Here is an 8308-nt window from a genome sequence, read left to right as displayed (position 1 = left end):
GGGCATAGCCTGATTTAATAATGTTATTGTTATTCTGTTCTTTCATTGTTCTGTGTGAGCTGGTACATACATAAAAAGTGAAATATAAAATTTCCTATCAGACATCTGAGTCCAAACAGTCAGAATGTACTGTCTAACTCGGTCTTTCAAAACTAAGGATGAACATCTGTGAAAGAAATCTAAAACACCTATAAAATTAAATGTTATAAAACTCAAAGCTGGATGTTTGTGTTTCTGAATACATTTGTTTTCTCTTAACAGATATCAGTATAATTTATTTAGAAAGGGCCGATACCTTAATCATATTATGCATTGCCCTCTCCCTCCTGAGATAAGTAATTCTTTGAAGTGAGATCTAGGTCTTGCGGATAACTGACCCTCAACCCAGGCTGGCCTGATATTTGAAGTGTAATAAACAGGCAATAAATGTTCCCTTAATGAACAAATGAATGAATGAATGAGCTAATAAAAATACTGGGTTTATCTTTCATTATTAGAATAACAAACCTACAACTTGAGAAAAATAAGTAATCAATGAAAGAATCCTAGGATTTATGTACCAGTTCCATCTATCTAATGGAAGGACTTAAAAATAAAATGGCCAGTAGGGAAGATATTGTAGGCATTTTTCCCCTAGGAGGAAATGGGTCAAAGCACACAAGATCAGGGCTGGGGATTTGGCTCAGCGGCTCAAACCTGGTAGGTGTGAGGTTGTGAGTTTGATCCCCAGTATCAAAATATACATATATATATATATATATATGATTATGAAAGTTATATTTCACGCAGTTCCCCAAATTTCTAACCTGATAGTGCACAATAAAGTGCAGGCTCCCTGTCTCAAACAGCTGTCTTTAAAGATCTGTGTATTTTGTGGACTAAGCCTGGTGTGGCCATGATCTGGGACCGTGACGCTCTGATGCTAGTGGCTATGCGGGGTTTAGCAGGTCACTTACGGGGAGCTTCTGGGTGCACTGGAATACAGTTTTCTTCAGTTATCTAATTTATCTTTCTGGGCTTCTTTTTCCTTATATGTAAAGTGAGGATGATGATCTTAGCTCAAAGGGAACTTGTGGGGATAACTCGGAGAGGATTAGAACAGACCTAGTAACTTCTACAGAATAAAATGGGAGGCATTATTTTCGTCATTATTATCAAATTACAGAAGCAGCAGAAGCTGAGTTGAAGTTCGTTTTTACTTTCTGTTTCTTCTCCTGGAATGATGCCATTTTAAATGAGTACTACAGAGGAAAAACAGACGTGACTCATGAATCATATGTTCTTTGGAACCTTAATCTCTTCTCTCTTCATTTCTCTCGTGAAGGAAATGAACCAAAGAAGGAAAAGCCAAGGCAACAGTGACAGAAGACACAATGCCATGCCAAGAAGTGCCCAGCTGATTTCTAGAAAGCTTATCAACAATTTACATGGTCAAATAATTTGGTGGGTTTTATGGGTGTGCGAGAGACTCTTGGAGTGTGATTTGCAATCGATGCCTGCATTTCTCTTCTCCTGTCTTAGAGCCTCAGGGGGAGAGAGATGTTCAGAGCCTGAGAGCTTGGTTCTGTTCTGGGCGGGGCTATGAGCTACTGAAAAACAAGCCAAGTGCACTCTGGGTCTTGAAGCTTGACAGTGTCATTTACAGTGACAGCATCACGCTGTAAATGACTGGAGACATTCCGGAGTTCATGACTGTTGTGTAACAACAACACTTCAAGGGTGGCTGCAGGCACGCGGCACAACACACCCGAGTGTGTGGTGAATGTGGAGGAATGGCTGCCCTGGAATGTGGCCTGCTCAAAGCCAGCCAGCCCTCCGCCCTCCCTACCAGCCCGTGCTGGGGGCGGGAGCAGGACAGACTGGAGCGGCAACTCTATTTTCAGGGAATGATACATTGATGGCGCTGATTGGGCGAGAGTATTTACCCACCCCCTGCTCTGGTGCCAAGGAGAATCTGCTGGGAGGATTTGCTGCAGAGTGACTTGTATGAGGAAGTGTTGCAGAGCAACCAAAACACAAACAACGTGTGGCCAAAGTGGACTTCAACCAGGGTGGACTAGAAAATCCTCCTCCCGAGATGCTGATGGCCACCAAAGCGCCCAAAGGAGAGGGCGTTCCATTCCACAGAGACAGCAGACAAGATGGCAGCTCTAAATTACATGTGCAATGGCCAGGAGGCTTGTAAACATGTAAAGAGTTGATTGGTATTTTCATTTCTGGCTGTTTGGTGGTGCAGATAACAACTCCATAAACAGCTGAAGCCTGGCCAGGGCGCTGAGGGCTTGCATCTGTGGCTGTGATCCACTGAGGTCACAGTGAATGTTCACGACAGAGCGAATCTGAGCTGCTCCCCAAGCAGTCGGTTTGTGTGTGAACTCAAAACAGGTCTTCATATGGAAATGAAGACTTAACCGAAGAATACCACACATGATTAGTCGCATGATCAAGAAATGTCACTACCTAGAAGCTGAGGGGAGGGGGAAATGGGAATCATTCTTCAGTGAATGTACAGTTTCAGTTTTGCAAGATAAAGTTCTAGAGACCTGTTGCACAGCAAGGTACGTACCATTATCACCACCGTACTGTACGCTTAAAAATAATTAAGATGGTACAGTTTATGTCAGCATGTGTGTGTTTTGCCACAATAAAAAAGAAATGTCATTATAGAGTCTGCCCTAAAATAGTTTAAACCAAACACACAGCTGTGCTCCACACCCCTCGTTGGGACCTTTTCAGGCCCCGTTGGTCCAGTGGAAGGAGGCAGATACGTTATTCCTGGGCTGCCCAGAGGTCATCAAGACCTCCTTAGGCTTCTCAGAGCCACCAAGCTCTTGGAGTCAATCTATTGCTTGATGATCTGTTCCCTTCCGCACTGGCGGCTCAGCACGCTGCCGTCTACCCAAACACACACTTTGGGCTGCTCTGAGCTGGGAAGAGCCTGTCCAGCCAGAGAGGCCAGCTGAAGGCCCTCTCCTCTCTCCTTCCAGGCCCCCAATATTCTACCCCACAGGCACCACCGAAAGGGACTTTCCCTCTCTAACCACCAGGGTCTCCAGCGGTGAGCAAAGATGGTGACGGAAGACGTGATGTGGTTTCTGCTCAGTTAGAAGCACAGGAAAACTTTCAAACAGCCCTCAGAAGGGAGAAAAACCGAGTGTGGAAGGAAGTCTGTGTACCTCCAGCACAGACATTACCCCGCGTTTTTCTTTTCCTTTTAAAATCTTTCAGAAATATTTCAGACTTTCACAAATAGCTGCCTGTCTTTTGGAGCGGCCCGGCAGGCGCCCACTGGCCCTCGGCAGCTCACCAAGAGGCCCAGCTAGCAAACGGTCATTGCCACCCAGCCCTTCCCGGCTCCTCTCGGATGGGAATCAGACGTGGATTTAAGAGGTGCTTCTCTCATTTCTAAGTTGCAAGATGTCGCCGGCTTTAGAGGATTCCTTCCTCCCCTTTCTTTCTTTTCAGCCAGTCCTTTTAAGGCCACATAATTCTTCAGGCCATGGACGAGCAATAATAATACGTTATTACACTCAAGTTGAAGGAAGGTTGGAACAGCTGTAACCTATCTGGGATGGGCTGAATGATTTGCTTTGGATAATGTAATTTTTAGTCTGGAATCCACGTGTAGGTCAGAACTAGAGGAGACAAAAAACTACCAATTTGAAGCAATATGACTATAAATCTTCAAGGATTTCTGTTGGTTGCAAAACCTGTATAGCAGGTGGGCATACAGAAACCCTTTAGATGATCCTAGAGGAGTCAAGGCCTTTGAGATTCCATTGCCTGGGAACAAAAACCTAGACGGGACTGGGCTTTCTCACCTTCATCTGCTCTCCAGGCCTTTTGGTTAACTCTGTATGGCGATATTTAAAATGGACAGCACACCTCCTTAAACTCTGGAGCAAGTTTTTTTAATACCACGTCTCTTTTTTTTTTTGCAAGTTTTTTTTAATGTGAACTTGAAACAGAGAATATATCCATTTATATATTTCCTCTTCTTTGCTGAGAAAACACAGACACCAGACTCTCAAATAGAATAAACTGTAAGGCTAGTTTAATCCAAACGGCAGCTGGATTCTTGCAGGCTGCTAGCTCCTCCTAAGATAGCTGTGCCCTTCACCGGCAGTTGCCAGGCCTCGGAGGCACACTTTGGCGGGTGGGATTAGCTCAATACCTCTGCTACTTCTTGGCATACTGCTGACCTGAGATTAACATAGAACTACTGAAGCCTGACACCTACCCTTCTGCTGTAGCATAGAATTGCAAAGTCACTCCAGCACTGTTTAGGAGAACTGACCACTCTCAGAATGATGGAGCTTTTAATTAAAGGTGGGGGGGGGGGTCTGAAATGAACTCAGCTCATCTTCAGAGATGTGAGCTGCTGTACGACATTAGGACTGAGATGTATTCAGACTAGTGGGGGCCATGGTCCTCCACCTCTGCATCTCCTCCTTCCTGCCATGTTTGTAGAACTAGTTGGAAGCCGAGCTCCTTACAAAGCAAAAGACAGTCATTTAATGCTATAAAACACTGCCGTTTTGGCAAGGCTGTCCTCAGTACAAACAATAGCAGCAACTCTTTGGGTCCTCCCTAGCTGGGCAATAGGAACATTGTCTAATCTGCTAAGGTAGGAAACAGAATTGGTTTCTAAACCTAGCGTGATGTGCTCACACATATACCAAACCTGGCATGGACTTGTTAGGTGTCTTGGGCATGTCCCTTGGCCTTCCATCTCTTGATCTGCCCTTGTCTGGGCTGGAGATACTCAAAGCCCAACCCTATCCACTCTTTCACAAAGAAACTCAAAGAGGAAAGCATGTCATCTTTAACTTTCCCACTAGCAAAAGGCCAGACACCTCCTATTGCAAGGGCAACAATGGGTATTGTGGGGCTCTCCAGAAAACCTCAGCCCTTCTCACCATTGAGCAAAACTAAAGTTTTCCCCAAGTTTTTAAAAATGGCCTAGGTTCATCAGAACTGGACTCTTTCCTAGATTGTACACCCAGCTGTGTGCATGGCTTGGCATCTTCATGGGCCATGAGGGGCGGGGTTCCCTCGGCTGCTTTCCTCAGCCCCTAGGCCCCTGGAGGAGAGCCACATGCCTCCCTGAGACTGTCACAGAGGTGAGGGGTGCTTACGGAGGGTGCGACCGATGAAGGACACCAAGAAAGCACTTCTATACAATTTGTCTTGAATGTGTAACCACTTGTGTGTTACCTCCTTTCCGGTGGAGCATACTATCAAAAACTAGATGTGTGGAGAAATAGAAATGTGTTCTGTACTCAGGATGGGAATGGATCCTGGCTCGTGCCCCTTGGCACCAGCCCATCTGCGTGGCACAGGGCCTGTCTTCTGGAGCTGCCTGAGCCCTTGTGCTCATTGCTCACTGGCCTCTTTGTGGAGGCCCTGGGAGGAGGGCAGAGTCACACTGGAAGGACTGGTTCACTTCCTTGTACTCCCTATGATCCCTCAGGTATGCAAGGCTGCTGCTGCTGTGATGTCTGTGTTTACCATCTGACCTGAGCCCTAGTATGCTCCTGAAAAACAGTCACTCAGCTCCCAGCCCAGGACACACTCGTGCCTGGGCCACCATAACCTTGTGGGAACACAGCACCAGGAAAGGCAAAGAACACCGAGTGTGACATGACCTTGTCACGTTCAGGAAAAGGCCAAGGCAGGCATTAGCTTAGGCCTCACCAGCTCCTCGGCCTCTTCCTCTGGCAGAAGGACACCTCCCTGCCCCCGGCCCTCACCCTTGCCCCAGGCTTGTCTGCACTGTGTCCTCCTGAGCTTATCACCTACTCTGCAGTGTTAGCAGGTCAGGCAGACCAGCAAGTCACGTCTTTTGTGTGCTCAGAGGGGCAAAATGGCCACGCCGTCTGCGATGGAGGGAAATCACAATGAAACTGAACACTCAAGTAGAAAACAGTGTCCGCCCACAGGAACTGCTGCCACCAACTGCTGCAATGTAGGTTAAGCCTGGAGTCACCGCTCAGGTCAGCCGCTGGCTTCCACAAGCTTGTGATTCAGTAATAACTGGAAGCAGAATCGCTTTTTCACTCACTAGTTTTTAACGGTTTATTCATAAAGCAATTTTTCACTTTTCACTTATTTTCAGCCCCTGTCACATCTATCTGCTCGCAGTTTCTATCTTGGCTGAACCTCTCCCTCTCTCCTCCTCCCTCTCTCTGCTGAATTTTTCTTTATTCCCTTTTTAAAACTTAGAACCGTTAAAGCGGTATCGAGGCCCTTGATTATTTTACTAACTGAAATGTTTCCATTCAACGTCTCCTTTAGGGTCTTGTTATCGGGTCTTTCTCTTAATTAGCTGCTTGTTATTTCTATCCTCCCCATATTTTGGGGCAACAAACTTAAATCTTTTTTGCTTGTCCTACAAGTGTGTGTTTACTAAAAAAAAGAAGAAAAAAAGAAGAAAAAAAAAACAAAAAAAGAAGAGAAACAGAAACTCATTAAGTTAAATATCTTATAATCCACAGCACTTAAGCGCAGCAGAGGTTTGATTTAACTACAACCCATTACTTCCATTAAAAGAACCTTGATAACTTTCAGATGCACATATTAATTCCTGGGGAAATGCACAGTTGTGACCGGTTGGGACTTTGGTGAGCTCACTCCCTTTTGCCAAAAGAAGGCCCAGCAGATGTTTCCACACAGCCCACTTTGTCCCTTTTTGCTCTCTAAATTACACCTACCTGCCGATACAGTGATCAGAGCTCCAAAGGAAGTAAGAGAAAACAATTGAATCTTAGCACAGCAAACGCGTTATATTTCCAAAAGAGCAGAAAGATAATCTAGAGTGATTCTTCATTTCTTCAGGAAGTGGAGGCCCCATGAAGTTCCACGACTTTCTTGAGAGCACAGAATCAACCAAAGTCTGAGCCAGGACTGGAACCGAACCTGTCTTTTTCTGGCTCACTGAATTTCCCACAAGAACAGGAGCTCCTAGCACCACTTTGCACATTTGTGTGTTTTTACACGCCAGCCTTGCAAGCCGTGGAAGCACATCACTCTCAGGTTACTGTACTAGGACGGGGGCAGGTTCTGCCAGGGGGGCCGAGTTGTGTATCATCTTCTTGCCTGTATGGCTGTGAGCCAGTCCTCCAGAGGTGCAGCACTGATGGAGGGGCAGAGGCAGAAATGGTCTCTTCTCTTCCCAAGGAGTAACAGCAGATGCCTGGCCTCAAGTGTGATCTGCACAGTGTCAGAGGTAATGCTAGGAGAGAGTGACACTGTGCCCATAATTCTATCCCCTTTCTGAACCTCTGGGGATTCCAGTGTGGAATAACATTTTTTTTTTTTTTGGTACCAGAAATTGAACTCAGTACCTCTCACTTGCTAGGCAAGTGCTGCACCTCTGAACTGTATTCTCAGCCATGATAATTTTTAAAATATTCTAAAACCTCCAGTAAAGTTCATCTCATATCACAGACTCTCAGAGTTGAACAGGTTCTCTTTGTCTGAATATACATATAGCATCTCTTAGGAGGCCTGAAGAACATTTTACAAAACTTAGGTACCAAAGCTTTGTCTCTCTCTTGTCCAAGGTCTACAACCACATACTAAGTTGATAGAAACGTCCGAGTTGTAGACTTACAAAGTGCTTATTAGAGCTCCCTCTCCCTTGCTTTCAAACCAGCTGATTCCAAGCAAGGAAACTCTGTCCCTTCCATGGAAGGAGTCAGCGTGTCATTTGCCTTCAAGGTAGTCTTTTCAGTTTAAGCTCTAGTCCCTCTGCTGGAGTTTCACTTTGTTTCTTTTGCTGTGCTCCTCGATGGCAAGAGAGAACAGTCATCTATTACATCCACACGTGAATCCTTCAGGTGCCTAAGGACGGCGAGTTTTGCCATAATTCCATAAGGACAAAACACTAACACACCGGAGGGTTTCTCTCCAAAATTACTGACTGGTACTTAGCTGTCACTTCCTGTCTGTCTTGGCAGACGTAAAAGAAAACTACAAGATGACTACATTCGTGTTTACTTGTATATATTTTTAAAAACTCGTTTTATAGCCCATTTCTCTCCTCTTTTCCCCTCTCCTCTATATTCACATTTATGCAGAAGAAAATCATCCAAAATTCAGAGAAAAGAAAATGTGTACACAGCCAGTTGTGGTTCTGTATCTGTCAAACTAGAAGATAGAGCAAACTAGCAGAGGGTTTGTTGGTTTATAATTTTGTGTGAATCTGGGCAATGGAGAGAGTATTTGCATAAATCTGGTTAAAATAACATTTTTGGAATCTGGTTGGCTCTAGTTTTTGCCTGAATTATATGATTATAATTTTTTT

The sequence above is a fragment of the Cavia porcellus genome, unplaced genomic scaffold, assembly GCF_034190915.1.
Source record: "Cavia porcellus strain 051 isolate PalLab524CR breed Dunkin Hartley unplaced genomic scaffold, mCavPor4.1 scaffold_7, whole genome shotgun sequence".
Taxonomy (NCBI): domain Eukaryota; kingdom Metazoa; phylum Chordata; class Mammalia; order Rodentia; family Caviidae; genus Cavia; species Cavia porcellus.
This window is presented reverse-complemented; position numbering follows the sequence as displayed.